The following is a 21,883-nucleotide window of genomic DNA, read 5'->3' as shown; positions in this document are numbered from 1 at the left end:
TATAAAAAAACAAAACAAAAAAACTAGTTTAATTATTGGAAGACTTGCATGTTTTGGTGTTTATATTTCTTACATGGTTATTTTATTTTATCTCCTCAACAGCTGCATCCAGACACTCCTGAACTTTTCCTGGAAAGCAATTAGGCATCTTTAAAATAGGTGTGTACATTTGTTTTTGTTTTACTCAACCTGTTAAACCTTTAGTTTAAATTAGGAAGTGTGTGATGTTTTCTGCAATAACATAGGCATAATGTTTTGTTATGCGTCTTTCTAATAATATCTAATGCAGCACTATGTAACTTATGATACATTTTTTTACATATATGTTGAAACTCTCTGTGGTGCTGCTCATCCCACTTCTCCCTGATCTCTTGCATTTGGCTACGCTGCAGCTAACGAAACCTCTCATGAATGTTAAGGCTAGTTAGCATGGACACCGATGAAGGTGGATAAACAGTTGATTGACAGCATGAAGAGGTTGATTGACAGTGCTAAGACTATCCTCCTGTCTCTGATTGGTTGGTTTTGGTTGGGAGTGATGGATTTCTTCAGATGGAAATAGTAGCTCAGGGGAAATGGAGGAGTTTTTATTTTCACAAATTATACGTCTCGTGACATAAAATCATGACATGGTGACTTTATTTTAACAAATATGCAAAAATCAGTGTATGTTTTTATTTTCAAAAGAAAATATTTGTGTATTGTGTATGTTAGGGGTGTACCAATAAATCTTCCCCAAATCCTTAATTTTGAAGATTGGTGATCCGCCAATACATGTGAAAGTGATTTCATCCACTGATCTTATCTTCCTCAGCAAATATCTAAAAATCAACCGCTTTCCTCTCCTGTTAGAGACGTTTGACTGAGACCAGCCCACCAGGTCATGTCTTCATGTTTGCAGTTATCAATAGTCACCCCACTGTTGCCAACCTACTGACGTTTTCTGCATTTAGCAATATTCAGACAAGACGATCAGTATCGGCCAAAATCAGAATTGACAAGTCAGATTTTTAAAGATTGGTCAGAAATCTGCAATTGACACACTCCTAGTGTAGATTTTTTTTTTAATCAAAATTACTCAATGTTGTTGTTTGTGAAAGAGGTATTAGCAATTGGTGAGACGCTGATGAGAAAGGTGATATGCTGCTGTAATGTAATTTAGAAGCGTTTTGTAAAAAGTATGTTTATAACATGAAGTGTTTCTGTGTTAAACTTGAGTATCCATTCTCTTTGTTTATAGATTTTCTGGGCTCAAACCCTGAATAAAGGTCGACTGACATGACGCAGACAAAGGTGAAGAAGCAGCTTTGCATTCCACCAAAATGGTTCAAGTCCCTTAATGAACTGAATGACTGGGAATTCATGGAAAATTTGAGCCTTTTGAAGTTTAAATGTGATTGTTCATCTCATCAAACCTGGTGCAGCAAGAACCTATGCGAAGCACAAGAACTGGTCAGACAACTTTTGGTAACTGGACCTAAGAGTTGGATTGACCTTTTTTTGCAGAACATAAACATAAAATGGACTGTTTTGTTTTATGTTCACAGCAACTAGAGGTAATGAGAGAACACACTCATGAATACAGTGTCTTCCACTGTCGTTGGCATTAGGCTGGGTTTATGTAGCATTTGATTTTTAACTAAATATTTATACCTGTATTTCATTTATTTTGAAGTATGTTGGTCCTGTTTACAACTATGATTTTCATGTTCCAAAGCAATTTTTTGTATGTTCCATCTTATAGTAATTATCAAAACTGTTTGACTACAAAGACTAGTCAAGATTGCTTTACATTTAATTTATACGTTGAAATTTGTATATTAAATTGCAATAAATTAGTTGTGATGTGCAGAAGATAAACATTAGCAAGCTCAAGAATATGTTTAACTCTTAATATTTAATAGCAAAGGCTAGTTATAAAGACTAGATGACGTCAATTTATGGTCTTAAATTGCAAAATAAAGTCTGCAAATTGATTGTAGAAAGGTTTCATTTTTACATCAATTTGCAAGATGAGCTACTTTCAATCTAAGTGTTTTGTGTTCTACAACTACATTTACTGTGGACTTAGAATTTAGTTTTGTTTCAAAATTATGTTAAGAATATATTAAATACATTAACTTTAATACATTTACACTATAATTAATATATGGTATAGAATACAGACTTCAATGGTTTGGAAGACAAACGTATTTGGAAATGTCCAAAGTTTAAAAAAAAGAAAAGTTTGAATATATCACAAAAGAGTAAAAAGACAGAGAATTTCAGTTTTGGGTTAACAAAATATTGATAAATTTGACACCAAAAACTGTTAAATTATGAAAAATATTTTGATGGAAATTCTGAAAAAAAAAATAAAAATACAGAAAATGTCCTGGTAATTCTCTGCCAGGATATTTTCCAGTTTTGTTTTTTTTTTTGCAAAATTTCCATCAGAAGTGTCCCGTAATTTAACAGTATTTTATTTCAAATTTTTTCGTAAAAAAACAGGGAAATGTCCTGGTAATTTTCTGACAATATATTTTCTGGTTTTTATGGAATTTCCAGCAGAATTTTTCTGTAATTTAACAGTTTTTTTCCCCCGTAATTTAACTTATACAAACTGTTAAATTATGGCCCACCACTTCAGGCGACATTTACCATATTCTCAAACTCAAAGCTTGACAACGTGAGAGTTCATCTATTAAACTGACTGAAGATGAATACATAAACTAAAAGCTGGATCATAGACAATTTTAATAAGCGTATTTGTGAGCCTGCCTCTTTTTATTACGGTAAATTGAAATTAATTTTAGATTTTTGTATAACTTGTCAGGTTAATTTAGAAAGTGAGCTGCTATTATTACAGGCAGTGGTGGAGAAAGTACTCAAAAAATGTACTTAAGTAAAAGTCAAAGTACCACATTAACATTTTACTTAAGTAAAAGTAAAAAAGTACTGGCTTTTAAAAATACTTAAGTATTAAAAGTAAAAGTACTCGCTGAATGCATCACTTAATCGCTAATATCATTAAGTGTGCCGATCGTATTTAATTTTAATAAATCAGAAATGTGCCATTTTAATTAACACAACCACAGATTAAACATGTTCTTATTGTGTTTATTCTCTGTAACAGTTTAGACTTAGATATGTGATTCTATGAATCATAATTTCAGGGATGGAAACATTTTGTCTCCTGTCCTAACAGCATGAACTTCATTAATCACATTTATTTAGAAAGAAATCCAACTGAAAGGGGATGTAAAGAAGGTGGAGGACATGCAACCAAGGAGCCATGTAGCAGAGTTGTAGTCAAGACCACCGAACCCAAGACCAGCGCCCCGTGCTAAATGACACAATAAAATTAAGTTTACCTATCAAAATTGGTTTTCAGATTGATCTGAAAGATCCACATTCCCATAAAAACACCTAGATATTAAATACTTAGAACTGAAATGAATTTAGCCAGTATCAATTAAAACTCACTTCATTCTGTTTTGCTTTCATCGCTGTGCTACAATCCGCAGAGGTCTCCTGCTATCCCTAGAAAAATAACGCCCTGGGCGGTTGCCCATATTGCATATGTCAGAAACCACAACTGAAACATCGCAATTAACGGTAAATAACGTTCAACTATGAACACTGTCCAACTGCGCAACAAGTAACTAAGCAGAATGAGCACCGTGACTGTTTTCATCCTCCCTCCTACTGCGATGTTTGCCACCATGACAGGAGACGAAATCAATCAATGAGCAATGAGCATGCTCTGTGTTCATATGTTCAACTTTTACTTATTCAGCGATTAAATAAATGTGTGTGTGTGTGTGTGTGTATATATATATATATATAGCTACCGCAGTGTACACAAGAACAAAGAACGGCTCTCAGTGAGGCTTCAGTCCTTAGGACTTAGTAAAGATCCGTCCAGAAGAATCGGATCGTTCGTGAATGTTATATCACTATATTGCAGACTTTGGTCACAGCGTTGTCCCAAGCAACACCTCAGTCAAAACCTCCACACAATAATTCAGCGCATGACTGACAACTTTTTTTCATCGCAGATGCAACATGTGTCTCTATACAGCTAGCTTAGCTAGCATCACCTCCACAGATCTTACCTTTCTTTAAGCTTTCCTTCCAAGTGACGCTAAAAGTTGGACGAAGTCCCACCGTCTGTGAAAGCGAAGCGCTGCTGATTTTACTTGTCGCCATATCAATTTATGCAGCTATTATCGATTAAACAAACATCTCCTCCCGCTCAAAGGAAACCACTGCATGTCTTGGAGCTCTGCGTGCGAGTAAAGGTGGAGCCGATGGGTGACAACAGACACTAAGTCACGTTATTGCTCGGATTTTACGGCGCCACCTTAAATCCCTGAACTTCACATTTTAACGGAAAAAAAGAGCAACGCGACTTGGATGTAACGAGTAACGAGACAGTTTTATAGAAATGTAGTGAAGTAGAAAGTACAGATACTTACTGTAAAATGTAGTGGAGTAAAAGTAGAAAGTCCCCATTATTAAATCTACTTAAGTAAAGTACAGATACACGAAAACTGTACTTAAGTACAGTAACCTTCCCACCACTGCTGATAGACCAGCCCACAAATTGAGCTACTTTCAATCTAAGTGTTTTGTGTTCTACAACTACATTTACTGTGGACTTTGTTTCAAAATTATGTTAAGAATATATTAAATACATTAACTTTAATACATTTACACTATAATATATGGTATAGAATACAGACTTCAATGGTTTGGAAGACAAACGTATTTGGAAATGTCCAAAGTTTAACAAAAAGAAAAGTTTGAATATATCACAAAAGAGTAAAAAGACAGAGAATTTCAGTTTTGGGTTAACAAAATATTGATAAATTTGACACAAAAAACTGTTAAATTATGGCCCACCACTTCAGGCGACATTTACCATATTCTCAAACTCAAAGCTTGACAACGTGAGAGTTCATCTATTAAACTGACTGAAGATGAATACATAAACTAAAAGCTGGATCATAGATAATTTTAATAAGCGTATTTGTGAGCCTGCCTCTTTTTATTACGGTAAATTGAAATTAATTTTAGATTTTTGTATAACTTGTTGTCAGGTTAATTTAGAAAGTGAGCTGTTATTATTACAGGTTAGTTTTCTAAACTACAAAAAAGTAACTGTTAGGGAAGTAACACTGCTGTTATGCCAGATTTATCAATACTTTATTTTGTTACATTTTTTATACGATTACTCGATTAATCGAAAGAATAATCGATAGATTACTCGATTACTAAAATATTAATTTACAATAGCCCTAATTGTATAAATAAAATAGCATTTATAAGGGGATCGGGGGGATTAATGTCTCTCCTTCGCTCCCTCCTCCTTCGCTTCCCCCACCCCTCTAACGATACATCAGCTCCCCACCTTTTCTCCTTCTTCGTAGAACCCCTTCTAATTATACTCTAGCCCCCCAGTCCGCAGATTAACATCTCTCCTTCGCCCCCTTCCTTCTACAGCCAGACCTCCTCCCCCTTCTTGCAATACGCCGTCCGTCCAGCCCCCCCAGCACTCAACGGTACGCTAGACCGGCCCCACCCTCTTCGACCCCTCACACTTCTAATGGTACACTAGCCCCCCCTCAATGTCTCTCCTTCGCTCCCTCCTTCTTCGCTTCCCCCACCCCCCCCAACCCTTTAACGATACGTCAGCCCCCCACCTTCTCTCCTTCTTCGAACCCCTTCGAAGGTACTCTAGCCCCCCAGTCCGCCACCGTTCCCTCAGCCCCCCATTCTGACTCTTGGGGTCAGAATGGGGGGCTGATCCCCCATTCTGACCCCAATGGGGGGGTCAGCCCCACAATGAACAGTCATTCAGCGAATGACTGTTCGCTGAATGACTGTCAGAGAACAGTCATTCGCTGACTGTAACAGCGAATTAACTAAAGGTTTCCGGTATTCTCAGATTAAAAACTTGTAAGCAGGAACTTAAGGCCATAATCATGCACTCCCGCAAGTTGTGAAGTTCTGCTGAAGAAACGCATCCAGTTTTGACACTTCTGGCAACGTGTCACTCCGTTGGTGAGAAAAAATCCTGAAAACACCTTAAGGCTTGAGGACTCAGAGGCAGGCCCTGATTCGGAGGCGGGTCCTGTCTCGGAGGCGGGTCCTGTCTCGGAAGAGGGTCCTGTCTCAGAGGCGGCTCCTCACTCGGAGGCGGCTCCTGTCTCGGAGGAGGGTCCTGTCTCGGAGGCGGGTCCTGTCTCGGAGGCGGGTCCTGTCTCGGAGGAGGGTCCTGTCTCGGAGGAGGGTCCTGTCTCGGAGGCGGGTCCTGTCTCGGAGGCTGGTCCTGTCTCGGAGGCTGGTCCTTTCTCGGAGGCGGGTCCTGTCTCGGAGGCTGGTCCAGACTCGGAAGCTGGTCCTGTCTCGGAGGCTGGTCCTGTATCGGAGGCGGCTCCTGTATCGGAGGCGGCTCCTGTCTCGGAGGCGGGTCCTGTCTCGCAGGCGGGTCCTGTCTCGGAGGCGGGTCCTGTCTCGGAGGCTGGTCCTGTCTCGGAGGCTGGTCCTGTCTCGGAGGCGGGTCCTGTCTCGGAGGCAGGTCCTGTCTCGGAGGCTGGTCCAGACTCGGAGGCTGGTCCTGTCTCGGAGGCGGGTCCTGTCTCGGAGGCGGGTCCTGTCTCGGAGGCGGGTCCTGTCTCGGAGGCTGGTCCTGTCTCGGAGGCTGGTCCTGTCTCGGAAGCTGGTACTGTCTCAGTGGCGGGTCCTGTCTCGGAGGCGGGTCCTGTCTCGGAGACCAGCCCTGACTCCTCCGAGTCAGTACCGACCTCTGAGTTGACCAAATTTAGAGGCCCAGCTGAGCGTGGACTAAACACAGCGTACGGTCCACTCTTGGTGGGTTCTTGCCTCTCTTCTTCGTTTGAGTCATCTTCACAACAAACAGCCTGTTTGATGAGCCCCCATGCCTTTTGAAAAACGGTGTCTTGGAGATTGATTTTTCGTGGTCGTGATAGGGTTCGTCTAAAGCACTCCAAAACCTTATAAATAACTATTGGGTTATCGCTTCTGATCATTTTGAAGAGCAGTTCTCTTACTGCATCCTCATTGCCCCAGAGAAGTTGCAAGATGTCTCGGCAGGCTTTTTTCTCCATTTTCTCATAAAAGACAAAATCTATGTCCTTTACTTCTTTCCAGATTTTTGGAGCAAGCTTTCTCTGGACAGGTTCGGTGTGCTTCCTCTTGTAATGCCCATAGGTAGATCTATAACTGGACTTGTAAATTAATCTCCATAGGATGTTTTCCACCATAACTTTCCTTTCGTCTTCGGTTCCTCGTCTGAAACCCATCCTGTTTGCGTCCCTCAAAAACTGTTCAGGGTCCATGGCTGCCTGAGTATAATCCTCACTCAGGCAGTTTTCATTTGCGTACAAGTCTTCAGTTGGAAAAAAAGTCGTCCTGAACTTTCTTTTTGTAGACGCGAACATTTCTCTTTAGGAACAGGATTCTCCAGGTGCTTTTTAAATTTCTCTACAATTACTTGGTGTCCTTCTGGGTGTTCAAGGAGTGCGATTAAATGCAGTCCACTGGCAAAGTGAAATGCATCTCTCGCAAGACTCTGGAAAATCCTTTCTCCTAGCTCTTCTGACACCTCGGAGAGTACGTCCACGTTTAATTCTCCAGTTTTTCTCAAAAGCAAGATCAGAATTTTGCTGTGTTGTTCCTGAAAGGTGTGTCTGACAAGATGCAGAGTTGGTCCATCTGCAGCCTTTTCAATCACTTCCCACAGAAGTTCACTGAGAAAGTTTCTTTTCTTGTAATCTGGGCTTCTTTGACCAGGGTGAACTTTTTTGGACAATGTTTTTTTCACTTTAGTCCAAAAAGAAACGTTAGGCTTTACATCCATTTCTCTCTGTGGGCTTTCGTCGTTCATCTTTATTGTGCTTAGCTAAAACGTCCAAATGAATCTTGTGCTGACTGACTGAATTGATTTGTGTTAACTGATCAGAGAATTAACTGATCAGTTGGTGATGTCAAGACCTCTATGACATCACAAAGTCAACCTTAGAAGGGCCTCATGACACAGACATCATTTGAAGTCATGCTGATGACATCATTGTCAGCAGCATGGCAACTGTTGCTGGGGCTAATAATAGCACGCAATGAGCATGCGCTATGAAAAAAAAAATAGAATCTGTGGGCACTAAATGCATTATTCTCTCAAGTCTGAACTGGCAGTGATTTGCGCAGCGTAACAGGACGGCCAGGGAACCATTGGCCCCTCCACTTTACCGCCCTACCCTTTTTTATTTGTTATTTGGGTTCCATCTCCTAACAGCAGTGGCAGAGCCAGAGGGGGGGCCAGTGCCCCCCCTGTCTTCTGATTGGCCCCCCTAGTGGCCCCCCCAGATGATTGACATGTAACAGCACCAGGTTATTCCTGTACATTATTTGGAATCATTCTAAGTCAACCCAATATCTAAAGAAGAAAAACAATAATAAATATATCAAAAGAAAATGTATAAAACTTTATATAAGTCCATGTGATGACATAAATAAATAGATTTTTATCAGGCGCGATACCAGCCTCCTTTATACTCATAACAACAAGCTGATATTCTTCTCCTGGGTGTTTCAGTTGCTGCGCTGTGGTGCAATTCAAAGGCTAAAGCACTTCATACCTGGTGGTTGTAAAACACCAATAAGTTATTTATTGATCCTCCGCAAAAAAGAGAAAAAAACAAAGAGGGGCCGACAATGTTCCTAGTTTGGATCAGAGGTGGCGCTACAGTTTTTTTCGTTGTCCGTCAAAGAAAAAAATAATTTTATTTCCAATTTGTAGTCATCAAACAAAACATTTATTATTTCTCTGCTAGAACGTTTTTGAAATCAGGTAACATTTCACGAAATTATGTGATTAGAAGACGGCAGAACTCTGATCGTTTCCTGATCCCTCAGCGGGAGAAAAACCAGCAGAAGCGGATCAGCTGCTGGACGCTCCAAAGCCTCTGGTCCGTTAAAGCGACCAGATCAGAGGTGATTCTCTGACTGATATTGTTCTTAGTCTGATTAATAATGAGCTCCACGGTGTTCTCTGTGCGTAAAGTTGAAACTGTCTGCGCACCAAGTGGTCAGCTGATCACATTCTGGACAGAAACCAGGGAACTGCTCTCTGTTCTCATCAAGACGAGGCTGAGGAGGGAATCTGGCATATTAACTAGGTTAAGTTTTTACTGGTTTTGTTTTTAAAACACCATTAACATAAGCAGTGTAACTATATATTGTATATTTGGCGTTTGTCGTCTCATGTGTGATTAATTGGAGCGTAACCGTGGAGCATTTATTGCCCAGCGCTCTGCGCTTGTTTCTGCCTAACGGATCTGCACTTTAATTTCTTTCCTCTCTCAACAGTCAGCTGCTATTCCTCTACTTAAACTACAATAAGTAGATCATAACATTCTCTTTAGGTTTTCTCTGTGTGCTGCAAACTCATTAAATGTAAACTCATTAGAAGCCCAAACCACCATCAGGCAAATAATTCTGGTCCGACCCGAAATATTGTTACCTGTCAAATTACCTGTCAAACCAGAGCTTCCTAACCAAGGTGTCCATAACTCTTCAACACGCTGTCAGCTCCAGGTCAGAAAGATGCATTTAGTTCAGTGTCCATGAGATGATATTCAGAAAGGATCTTTTATTTGAGCCAGCTTCTGCAGCCGAGGATCAGACCGCCAGGGTCCCCTCCCTTGGCTGCCGCCCATAGCACAATGCACCCGACCCCTTTGGCCCCTCGGACAGGTGGTGAGCCCATCGGAAGGGGGTCCCACGTCTCCTCTTCGGGCTGAGCCCGGCCACCAGGCGCTCGCCATCGTGCCCCACCTCCAGGCCTGGCTCCAGAGTGGGGCCCCGGTGACCCGCGTCCGGGCGAGGGAAAACGAAGTCCAAAGTTTGTATTCATCATAGGGGTCTTCGGGCTGCGCTTTGTCTGGTTCCTCACCTAGGACCTGTCTGCCTTGGGTGACCCTACCAGGGGCATAAAGTCCCAGACAGCATAGCTCCTAGGATCATTGGGACACTCAAACCCCTCCACCACGATAAGGTGGCAGCCCAAAGGAGAGGTTCTGGTCCACCATCCGGCGTCTCAGGAGGGGGAAGCAGTGCAGCACCAACACTGTTTATAGTGGGGATGGTGCGCTGCTGACCTCAACTCGGGACGTTGTGGGCCGGTGGGCGGAATACTTCGAAGACCTCCTCAATCCCACCAACATGCCTTCTGTTGAGGAAGCTGAGCATGGGGACTCTGGGCTGGGCTCTCCAATCTCTGGGGACGAGGTTGCCGAGGTGGTCAAAAAGCTCCTCGGTGGCAGGGCTCTGGGGGTGGATGAGATCCGCCCAGAGTTCCTTAAGGCTCTGGATGTTGCAGGGTTGTGTTGGCTAACGCGACTCTGCAATATCGCATGGACATCGGGGGCAGTTCCCCTGGACTGGCAGACTGGGGTGGTGGTCCCCCTGTTTAAAAAGGGGGACCGGAGGGTGTGCTTCAATTACAGGGGGATCACACTCTTAAGCCTCCCTGGTAAGGTCTATTCAGGGGTCCTGGAGAGGAGGGTCCGTCGGATAGTCGAACCTCGGATTCAGGAAGAGCAGTGTGGTTTTCGTCCTGGTCGTGGAACACTGGACCAGCTCTACACCCTCAGCAGGGTCCTGGAGGGTGCATGGGAGTTCGCCCAACCAGTCTACATGTGTTTTGTGGACTTGGAGAAGGCGTTCGACCGTGTCCCTCGGGGGCCCTGTGGGGGGTACTCCGGGAGTATGGGGTACCGGGCCCTTTGATACGGGCTGTCAGGTCCCTGTATGACCGGTGTCAGAGTCTGGTCCGCATTGCCGGCAGTAAGTCGGGCTCGTTTCCGGTGAGAGTTGGACTCCGCCAAGGCTGCCCTTTGTCACCGATTCTGTTCATTACTTTTATGGACAGAATTTCTAGGCGCAGCCGAGGTGTTGAGGGGATCCGTTTTGGTGGCCTTAGGATCGCATCTCTGCTTTTTGCGGATGATGTGGTTCTGTTGGCTTCATCGGAACGTGGTCTGCAGCTCTCACTGGAGCGGTTCGCAGCCGAGTGTGAAGCGGCCGGGATGAGGCTCAGTGCCTCCAAATCCGAGGCCATGGTCTTGAGCCGGAAAAGGGTAGAGTGCCTTCTCCGGGTCAGGGGGGTCGTCCTGCCTCAAGTGGAGGAGTTTAAGTATCTGGGGATCTTGTTCACGAATGAGGGAAGAAGGGAGCGGGAGGTCGACAGGCGGATTGGGGCAGCGTCTACTGTGAAGCGGGCGCTGTACCGGTCCGTCGTGGTGAAGAGAGAGCTGAGCCAAAAAGCGAAGCTCTCGATTTACCGGTCGATCTACGTTCCCACCCTCATCTATGGTCATGAGCTTTGGGTCATGACCGAAAGAACGAGATCACGGGTACAAGCGGCCGAAATGGGTTTCCTCCGCAGGGTGGCTGGGCTCTCCCAGTGTTAAGGCAGATTAACCAACACTTTTAGTGATATGGTCAGATATTTACCCATTAAACGTAATGTCCTGTTGTCAGAAAGCAGCCCACTTCACCATGACGGATGTCAAAACAACCAATACACACGTTAACTCCTGTAAAACTATTCAAAACACAGACTAATGGCCTAATCTTAGCCTAGTACCACTTTTATTTAGTTGATTTCACTGTAAAATTGGTCACAGAGTGCTGCACGGATGGCTGCACAAACAGACAAAGATACAAACCAGACTTCTCATTTATTGCCAACCTTTTGATGAGCAAAGAAGATGGTGATGGACAACAGCCGGCAATGAAAAGGACTGGCAGCCCTCATGGATTTATAACCAACACTTTTACAAAGTAATAAAATTAATGTTCATACACTTTAGAAGTAAATACAATTAATGAGATTTAATAAAACATTGCATTACTGTGAAGGAGCCCTTTTAATGGGAAACATAGTGGTAGAAATCATGCAGCATGAATTCAGGCAAAGTTTGTGATCTGATCATATCTACAAACACATCAGCAGGGAGGAGGTGAGCGTCATTTCTTTTCTCCTTCCACAGACAAATTAACCTGAACACATAGAAGCCAAAACAACTTGGAAAAACTTGGGGAACCAATCACAGTTGCTTGTTTCGTTTAGGACTCCCATCCTTCACTTCGGATGCTTCATGCCATTAAGTGACGTTTTTGCATTTCAGTATGTAAAGCTTTTTCTTTTCAGTTTTTGGATGCTTAAAATATATTTTATAGGACTTGGAAAAGAGACAAGAAAACAAAATAGAAATTAACAATGTGTTAATGTAAAACACTGTAAGGCTGACCTATGAATTGAAGTTTTGTAGCAGCATAAAAATCCCTTGAAATGTGTCGGAAACTTCAAATATATGTAGAAAATTCATATATTGATTTTGATGGTCCACATTTGCATGTTTGTATGAAATATTTTTAATTTAAATTTTATTTATTTTATAATTTACTATTTTTAGCACCAGCAGCTGTATCTTAAGTCCAGGTGTTACATTATGAGGAATGATGATGACGGAGACAGAATGCAGGCAGAACTCAGCTGTACAACAAACCAAAGAGGAATCCATGTTAACCTGCAGACTGTAAAATTTGTTTCAGAATGTACTTTCTCAACAACATCCTGCTTAACGTGGCACAAATATAGAGGAGTTACAGGAGCCATATGCATCATGAATAAGAGCCAAGAATCCCGACCTGATGCTCAGAATGGGAGGAGAAACGTTTCCATGCTGTTCTACCTTCAGCCTTTGTTCCACTGCTGTGTGTGTATTAATGTAAGTGTGTGTTATCCTAAGAGGCAGCAGAGGATCCCGGATCCCATCTGGTCTCATTCTGCATACTTAAAGAAATTAAAAGTGATCTGTGGGAAGATCCCATCTATTCCTGCTCAAACCCAGTCACTGCTCAGTATCTCTCACTGGAGTGTTGATAAGGTGGAACAGTAAGTGAAGCATCTGATGCGGTGTCTCTTGGACTCAGTCAGTCATTGTCACGCTATTGTATGAATGAAAAATGCACATTCTGGCAACCGCGGCTGTAGCATTCTGCTTCGTCTCTCTGTGGCTACAACTGGCCAAGCATTTCCCCGTCAGAGCAGCCTGCGTCGTCAGCGGGGTCCCACGGGCTGACAGGTGGCATGTTCTTGGCTCCATCAAGGCAGAGATAAGAACAGAAAACAGCCTAAGAAAATGACTTATTACAGGAAATGTGAACAGTGTTACAGACGTAATACATGCAAGCAAGATTCCTGCTGATAATTACAGCTTCTTGCACAGGTTCCTAACACACAGCCGGTTGGTTAACAGGCGCTGTGACTGCACCATGTCAAAACAGCACCCTCCAGCTGCTTAACACCTCATGCTATGTTTGTTATAAGGTTTCTACATGTGAAATTTACAGAAATTCAATACAGTTTTGGTGAATAATTCAAAAGAAATGTTTCCAAATATTTCTACTCCACACAGCTTTTCATCAAAAGTTTAAGCAGGCCTGAGATGCCTTTTCCCCACATCTGTTTTATGTGTGAAAAGATTGTGGTGGGATGAACAGTCGAGCTCCCAGGTTAATCTCATCATAGGAGGTATCACAACGCCAGCTTGGCTAGTGGATCCTCAGGAAATGTCTTTGGACCAATACAGCACAGTGCAAAGTACAATTCAGCTCATACTTACCTCAGACCTCCACTAACTCTGCTAGCTCACTAACACTGGCCAGTGACACGAAAAGGACATCAATGCCATGACTGAATTTGTGACTGGCTATAGAAACTTTTGTTTGGAGAACATCATCCCCACTGAATGTGAGCAGTTCAGCTTTCCTTTGATGACCTAGTAACAAACCCTGGATCACCAGTGACCTGAAACAACTGCAAAACAAAAAAGGGTCTTTAAGGGAGGGATGGGTGAGCTGAGGGGTGAAACAAAGAAACTTTAAGTAAGGATTGGAGACAGGAAGGCAGTGTACAGGAAGAACTTGGAGAGCATATTACAGTGGATCAATAAACCCTTCACCAAGATAGAACATTGTATATTTCATCATTAATAGAGAAGAAGAACAACTCGAGGGTTCTGTTCAGTACAGTTTCCAAACTTACACAAAGTCATATCACTGGCATAAAGGGAGGGAGGGAAGGAAGGAAGGAAGGAAGGAAGGAAGGAAGGAAGGAAGGAAGGAAGGAAGGAAGGAAGGAAGGAAGGAAGGAAGGAAGGAAGGAAGGAAGGAAGGAAGGAAGGAAGGAAGGAAGGAAGGAAGGAAGGAAGGAAGGAAGGAAAGAAGGAAGGAAGGAAGGAAGGAAGGAAGGAAGGAAGGAAGGAAGGAAGGAAGGAAGGAAGGAAGGAAGGAAGGAAGGAAGGAAGGAAGGAAGGAAGGAAGGAAGGAAGGAAGGAAGGAAGGAAGGAAGGAAGGAGAATCAATGAAGTTTTCTGGAGCACAGATTCAGAAATACAGTAGATATTAAACATTTATGATTTTTCCTTTTCAATCCTGTTTCCTAGCAAGAAAGAAAATAAAACCAATCTATAGATGCTTTACAACAAAATCAATAAAGGCTGCTGTGAAAGGACCCGTACAATCAGTTTGAAATGCCAACAACAATGAGTGAATATTGATTGTACATGAATGCAGAATCTTTGAAAGAGTCAAGCCAGTCTCACCGAGGTCATATTTTGTCAAGTTAGATTGCATCACTTGCCATCTTGACAGCCTACTGACCCCCTATGTGGGGCCGTCATGCAAAACTCGACTGGGCTGCTTATAGTAGGCAAGCATGTCAAGAGTTATTAATGTAGAACCCAGGAAGGGAGAGCACAGCTGCAGCTGTCAGTGCAGGCGATGTGGGGACGATTACACCAAGTACCAGGGGAGGCAGCCTGCAGTGTGGCGGTTCTGACCCGGCCCAGAGCCTCCACAGGCTTAACATGTCTTCATAGCAGCATGTTCCAGATTGTTTTAGTAGTTTTTGAGGATTTTTGCTTATTAGTGCCATCAATGTTTCTGAAGCCATCAAATTTGTTGTACAGAAAGCATGTAAGAGTAGGTTTACTGAAAACTGAAACCGTCAAAGGAAAGCTGAACTGCCAGATTCCTTCCTTTCTGCTGGAGTTTTCTACAGTTATTTCCAATAACATGCATGGAGTTTTGTTCAAACTGACGTAATCCCCTCAGAATTACTTTTTATTTTTTTAAATGACAGATCGTAATGCAACACAGGCACTTTACTGCAGCATGTTTCAGTTCTGCAATGTGTTAATTAACTGTAACAGTAAAGGTGTGTCTGTTTCCATCAGGGGGGAATAATCCTGGTATGAGTGGAGGGTGAGATCTTTCCCAGGAGGATGAGATGAGAAGATCAGCAGGTTAAATGGTTGAATAATCCTCTCTTTTCATATGTAATTGCTACATAATAAAAGGCCATTCTCAGCCTGCATGCCAAGTAACTTCAGTTGCAGACTGAATTATCCATTCATTCATTGTGGAACTGTTTAGAAAATATATGACTTTATATTCTCTTTCTTCATAATGCTAATAAGCTGCTGCGGTTATAAAGTAGCTATGAAGTTTGATTCTGGGAGAAAAAAGTGGAAAATGTTTTATAAGTTGCTTTTAGCAAAACTAAAACAACATCCTTGGGACTCGCCCGAGTCACTAAAACCAACCTGGTTCAGTAACAAGTGCAAGTTGTAATAAAGAGAAAGAGTGACCGTTAACAGGTGTGCTCTGTGAAACTAGTTGATTGCAGGATGCTCAATCTGGCTAATTCACAGGGTGAAGAAGGTGGGACATCTGGAGGGAGGTCGTCAGAAACCAGGCTAGTCTTTCTTGATGCCAGCTTAAACAGTATACTTCAGTTCTGGACAGGGTAAAATCCCAGCAGATTTAGGAAACTCAATTCACCCGTTAGTGTCAGGTTCTGGGCTTTTCTTTAAGAAAGGTCTGTCTCCCCTTCGGCTCCCCGTTGGGGAGTGGTCTGGAGTGGAGCTGCACGCCTGAAGCTTGTTGGATCATCAGTCAAGAGAGGATTTAAGGAGCCATCGGACCTCTCCTCTCTGCCGGATGATTATCCCTCCACGGTGGTCTCTAGCTCGTTAAAGCCTTCTACCGAAACGCCAGCATTTTGTGGTTTTCTCGAGTAAACCTCTGCCTGTTGTCAACCCTCCTCACTAGCCCTCTGTTCTTTCATTTTTCAGGATCTGGTCAGTTCCCATCGGCGACTCTGCCTGCAGCTCTCAGAGCCTCACCTGCCTGCCCGCTCCAGCCCACTGCTCGTTGCCCCCTCCCCCGTCGGAAAGCCTTTCAAGAAGACGTAAGCCGATAACCCCGGTCACCCATCGCACTTTACCCTCCTCTGGCCAGACCATTAACCTGTTCTCTCCGCTTCCAGGCGTGACTCGGACCTAGACCCACCGATCACCTGCAGAACCTTTTGATTGTTCTTTTCTAATAAAAATAGTAACTCACCAGTAGTTTCCGGGTCTGATTCTGCATGTGGGTTAGAAGTCTACCTTCAATCATGACAGTTAGATGGAGAGCTGGTAGCACATCTCCCTCCTCTGAGAAGGGGAAGTAGAGAGAAGGGGGGGGAGTGTTGCACAACAACACTGCAGAGAAAATAAAATTTTGTTAAGAAAAAAATGTTTCCTCATACTGATAAGGAAAACTCTTTTCTAAGAGGAAAACAGTCCAGCAGATAGACACTGGGCAGATGTCCAGCTGGGCTTCAGGAGGACAGTACAGATACACACACACACACACACACACACGCGCGCGCGCATGCGTGCTCAAGCATACGTGCGCGCACACGCACGCACACACACACACACACGCACACCCCACGCACACACACATACACGCACACAAACACACACACACACACACCCACACACCTACACACACACACACACTAAGACTCAACATTACATACAAACATTATGTTTTCGATGCATAAAACAGCTTCAAGTACCTTTACTTAAACGCAGTCCCTTACGTGTGGTTCTCCAGGTTTGGTTATGAGTTCTATCTGCTTGGTAAACAGACTAAACTTTTACTGATCATTCTGGACACATTGTCACTGTCCTTCTACACTAATTTCAAACACAGACACACAGATTGCTAGGCAACGTGGGGTGAAGGTCTTTGACCAAGGAGCACAGGTTGGTGAAGCTGGACTTGAAGACTCTCCATCCTGCTCCACAGCTGCCTCACTCTCTAATTACCTAATGTATCCAGTCATCATCTGATTTATGGTTGTAACGACCAGCACAACTTTCACCCAAAGCGGTAACCACAAAATCCAAGCATTAAACTCTTCTGAACGTTTGCATGTACAAAAACATGTGCAAACTCAATAGAATGAGCAAACGTAATCTACAAATAGCACATAAACAGGATATTGCATCAGAAGAATGAGGCAGGGGCAATACATTCATTCAAGGAGGAATGAATCTATTTTATATTCATGAATGTGCAAAACAAAATAAAATGCTAATTTGATTGACTTTTAAATACGTTCACTCTTTTTTGAACTACATTGCATGTTTATTTGTTATTATTATTATACCTCCTGTATAATGACATTCTAGTTCATCTTTCTTTCATGGCCACTCTCTCTGACACTCATCATAATGACTGCATGCAGCACAAGAAGAATCCTCATTAAAGAGGACTTTGCATGCAATTTCTTTTGCTCCTGTAATTTAGCACTTCTTATTTGAATCGCTGCAGATTAGGCCCCTTATGTATAATTATATTTTAATATATCCTTAATTTAAACAATATAACAATATAACCTCATCTGAACCACAATTCTTAGTTCTCAGTTTTCTTCTGTATTCAGGTGAAATTAAGCTTTCAAATAATGACATTACTGGTACCAGAATCTGCTAGGACTTAGTTTTTCCCAGTCAGAGAGAAGTTGGGTTCATTGCTGCTCAAAGGTCAACTTTTTTCTCTTCATCCAGAACTTCCTCACCTGCAGACACTCTGTGTTTAAAAGAACAAGTCTGCACATGTCACATATCTTTTATCTTGTGAGATTGATTTTACCCTGAAACATGGCTTAGAGTAAATAAAATTAAGACAAAAACCTATTGTGTTGTCACTTAAAGAACTGCTCTGATTTTACAAAATAAGTCATTGCTGTCCTATTCAAAGTAAATTCAAATTCAAAAATACTTTATTAATCCCTAAAGGAAATGAAGTGTTGCTGCAGCTCATTAATTCAGATTCGTCAAAGAGCTATTGAAGATGGTGATATACCATAGACACCCTGTAAATACTTCATTTCCCATTGAATATTAAGCCATGCAGTTCAACCTGATGTCTATGTTACCAGTAGGTATGAATGTGAGCATAAATGGCAGGTTAGTTTTCATGTAAGTGCTTTGATTGACTGTGAAGTGTCAGCTGTGACTGAATCTCGCCCCTGAGGACCCACTTACAGTTAATGGTTGTGATGACAAAGCATTTAATGAAAATAATATGTCACTGCAGGAGCTTTAGACAATGTATTTACAGTCTATCCTTTGTAGAAGAAAATGGACTTGATATGAAGCTCATGTCTTATTCTTTTTATTGGAATATTTTCCCCTTTAAAATCAAGAAAATGCTGACTCTAATGTCACAAGTCATTTTGTTGCAATTATACAAATTTATTTCGATGATATTGGTATCAGCTTAGCATAACGTGGACTTGTTGGGACTAGGGGCATCAGAAATCAATGTAATGGAGAAGTGGTTACTAGGACTTTATGGTTACTAGGACTGAACCTCGGGACAGTCATTCTGGGTAATTATTTCTCAATTTTGTCTCGAGGTTGCCCCTAGAGGTAAAACTAAAATAAGTTCAGTGCTTCACCTTTCCTCCATCATAGTTATGGATGTTCAGTTCTGACTAAGGACCAAGGATTGTTGACCAGAACTCTCAATGAAAGCAAACTTGTAAAATAAACATCTCAGTCTTTCTGAGCATTGTCTTCGTCCCTGGAGGTTTTTGTTCTTGTTTGACACTTCCTTTAGCTCACTGGTGATACAGGATTTGTAATTAGGGAACCATTGCACTATTCTGGTGGGGATGGCGTTGTTCATACAGTCAGTCACACACCCTGTCATGGTTCTCTCCATGTATCTGGCACAGAGTAAACCAGTCTGCAGCCTGAAAATATCACTGCTGGGCTCCTTCACCTTCATATGAACATCTTCTCACAGTTCTCTAATTTACTCTGATAGAGGGTGTTGGGTACAAAGCACTGGGGTGTTGTGTCTGAACTGATGGCGTCACATGACCTCTGTTGGCAACAGCTGAAGGTACAATGGTAAGCGGTTGCCCAAATAACACTGGTGAACTCTCTTGGTAAATAATATAGATGGAAACCTAATGCTAGGAGTTCAGTAGAGAACATACTCCACACTAACATGTCCTGGATGAGACCATGTGTTATTGACAAGCACTGCTAATCCACCTCCTTTTCTTATGCCGCTGCTCATACAGTCAGGAAGCCTGAGAGATGCTGGAGTCTGGGATACGACCCCACAGCCATGTCTCAGTAAAACACAAGAAGCAGCATCAGGGCTTGGAGTTCATCCAGCTTATTAGCCAGTGATTTCATATTACCTCTTATGATTAATGGAAGAGACGGTCTGAACTTCCTCCTGCTTTCTCTCCTCTTCGATTTTGCTCTCCATGATGCTTTATATTTCGTTTTATCACATAAAGTCCCAATAAAATAAATTGAAGATTGTGCTGTTTGTTTTAGTAGTTTACTTTAAAACTAGGTATATAAACATTGTATATCTAATACTAGGTGAATGTTATAATGAGCTGTAGCTCACATGAAAACCATTTTAAATCACTCATCTCTCCTCTGCTCCCCCTCTATGCGATCCATGCATTACATTATAATTATCTCCAAGTTGCGGGAATACTGACCTCTTGGTGAAAACAGGTATACTCTGTAAATGTAACTGACTATTATCTGCCTCTTAACATCAGTGGAGAAGCACTAAAGTATGTGAGCTGCAGCAGGGTTTGGTCCTCTTACTCTGGAATATCAACTCATCTTGTGCTAATGATGTTTTCATGGATTCAGTTGTGATAAATGAACAGTTCAGCTGAAACACAGGGAACAGCCAACAGAGTTGTCAAAGCCTTACTGAGCATCATGATAAGCAGAGTGTTATATTATGATGGAAACATCTTCAGACATCGTTACAAGAACAAGAGGAGAAATTAAGGTGTTGTTCTCATTTGTTGTAAAAATGGAATCACAGATAAATAATAATCACTTGTGATTGACTTCTTTGTCTGAGACTTTAAACTGCTACCAGTCAGAAAACTACATTTGTTTTTCTCTGGGGTTTTTTCTTAAAGTAGGCAACATAAAGTTAGCATATTAAAATGTACATCACACCACAGTTAGACAATTAACAGGAAGGAGTTTCTGTCTTTAAAAAATTGGCAGGAAAACTTACATTTGGATGGAAAAACAATATCCTTTGGACAGATGAGACCAAAGTAGACACTCTTGACAATAATGTACAGAAACCAGCTGTCAAGCACAGCGGCTGGCTGATGATTGGACCAAAGGAATCTTGAGTGTCATCTAGCTTTCTTTTTAAAAGAAAAATTAAATTTATAACAAAATATAATTCCAAACACAGCAGCTACTCAACCACAACATGATCCAAAACAAAGTGCTGTCATGGCGTAATGGCAGTCTGGGCCTGAACTCGATTGTACTGCTGTGGTGGGACTTTAAGAGAGCTGTGCAGAAACAAATGTATGCCACTGTTAGAATGGCCCTTAGCGGCTGGAGGAAGAAGGAGACTTGAGACAGAGAAACGGTGCAAATCCCACTGGGTGTTTATTCACCAACATTTAACAGACAAACAACCCTGCTTACAGCGGCCTGGGGTCTCAGCAGCAGCACTCACCAATGTGGCCAACATGCAGCCTTTTATAGTCGCTGGTTGTTTCAATTCACAAACCCACCAAGAAACAGGGTAAAACAAAATACATACACACAAACAAAGTTTGACAAACTAACAAAATCTTCAGAATAATACAGTATATATTACCAAATGTTATTCATTTCAAACATCTCTAAAAACACATTTCTATCAATATAAATATAAATCCAACATTAAATTTATAAAATGCATAGCTCTACTGCTCCCCCTCTTCCATCTGCTTTGGTCTCTTCTGGAACCTTTAAAAGGTGCTCAGGCCCCTGGGGAATCTTTTAGCCTGAACACCCTGCAGAGGAAGAGACAGAGGTAAGCCACACCCACACAAAGCCTTCAAACATTTCAAACAATCACAATACTTATGTTATCCCTTTGTTTGTTGTATTTTAACAGGTCACCATCAGTTCCAGGAGATGCCACTACATAAAAACACACAATCAATAAAATACTTCAATCTGTTTCATTTATCATTCAACCTGCCTTTCTTTCATCATTTAACACACATTTTCAGTGTTGTACAGCCAAAGTAATGAAGACCTTCATTACAGCCACCTTAATGAGCTGAATTTGTGTTTTTAGAGAAGTGGGCATAAACTTCTCCTACAACAAGACAGACTGATGAAGACAGACAGAAAACGACTATTTTGAGTTTTTAATCCTAATGGGGTTCCAAAAGCACTTCAATCAATTATGTAGAGGTTTTTCCACCACTGTGGAGTAATACTAGAGATACTTACACTTAGATATTTTATGTTGGTTCTTTATGTTCACAGTGCAAAGACCATCAACCTAAGAGACAATTGCAATTCAATGCAAAACTGGAAGAAGTCTTAATAATTAACCTCTGTGTTTGAAACTGTCTTCCTGCTCCTTCGTTTGTACACAGAAGTTCTCATTC

The 21,883-nt window shown here is 42.0% G+C and overlaps 1 long non-coding RNA gene across 1 annotated transcript; it reads left to right on the top strand.

The window, feature by feature from the left end:
- Positions 1-15,718: 15,718 nt before the first annotated feature.
- LOC103471951 (uncharacterized) lies at positions 15,719-16,484 on the top strand. Its single transcript, XR_534770.3, has 3 exons — positions 15,719-16,094; positions 16,212-16,327; positions 16,406-16,484. It is a non-coding gene; the product is annotated as an uncharacterized LOC103471951 (long non-coding RNA).
- The last annotated feature ends 5,399 nt before the right edge of the window (positions 16,485-21,883 follow it).

Source organism: Poecilia reticulata, chromosome 11 (genome assembly GCF_904066995.2).
Source record: "Poecilia reticulata chromosome 11, P_reticulata-male-v2, whole genome shotgun sequence".
In the NCBI taxonomy this organism is placed as follows: domain Eukaryota; kingdom Metazoa; phylum Chordata; class Actinopteri; order Cyprinodontiformes; family Poeciliidae; genus Poecilia; species Poecilia reticulata.
Note: the sequence above shows the minus strand (reverse complement) of the source record. Positions and strands in the feature narration are given on the sequence as shown.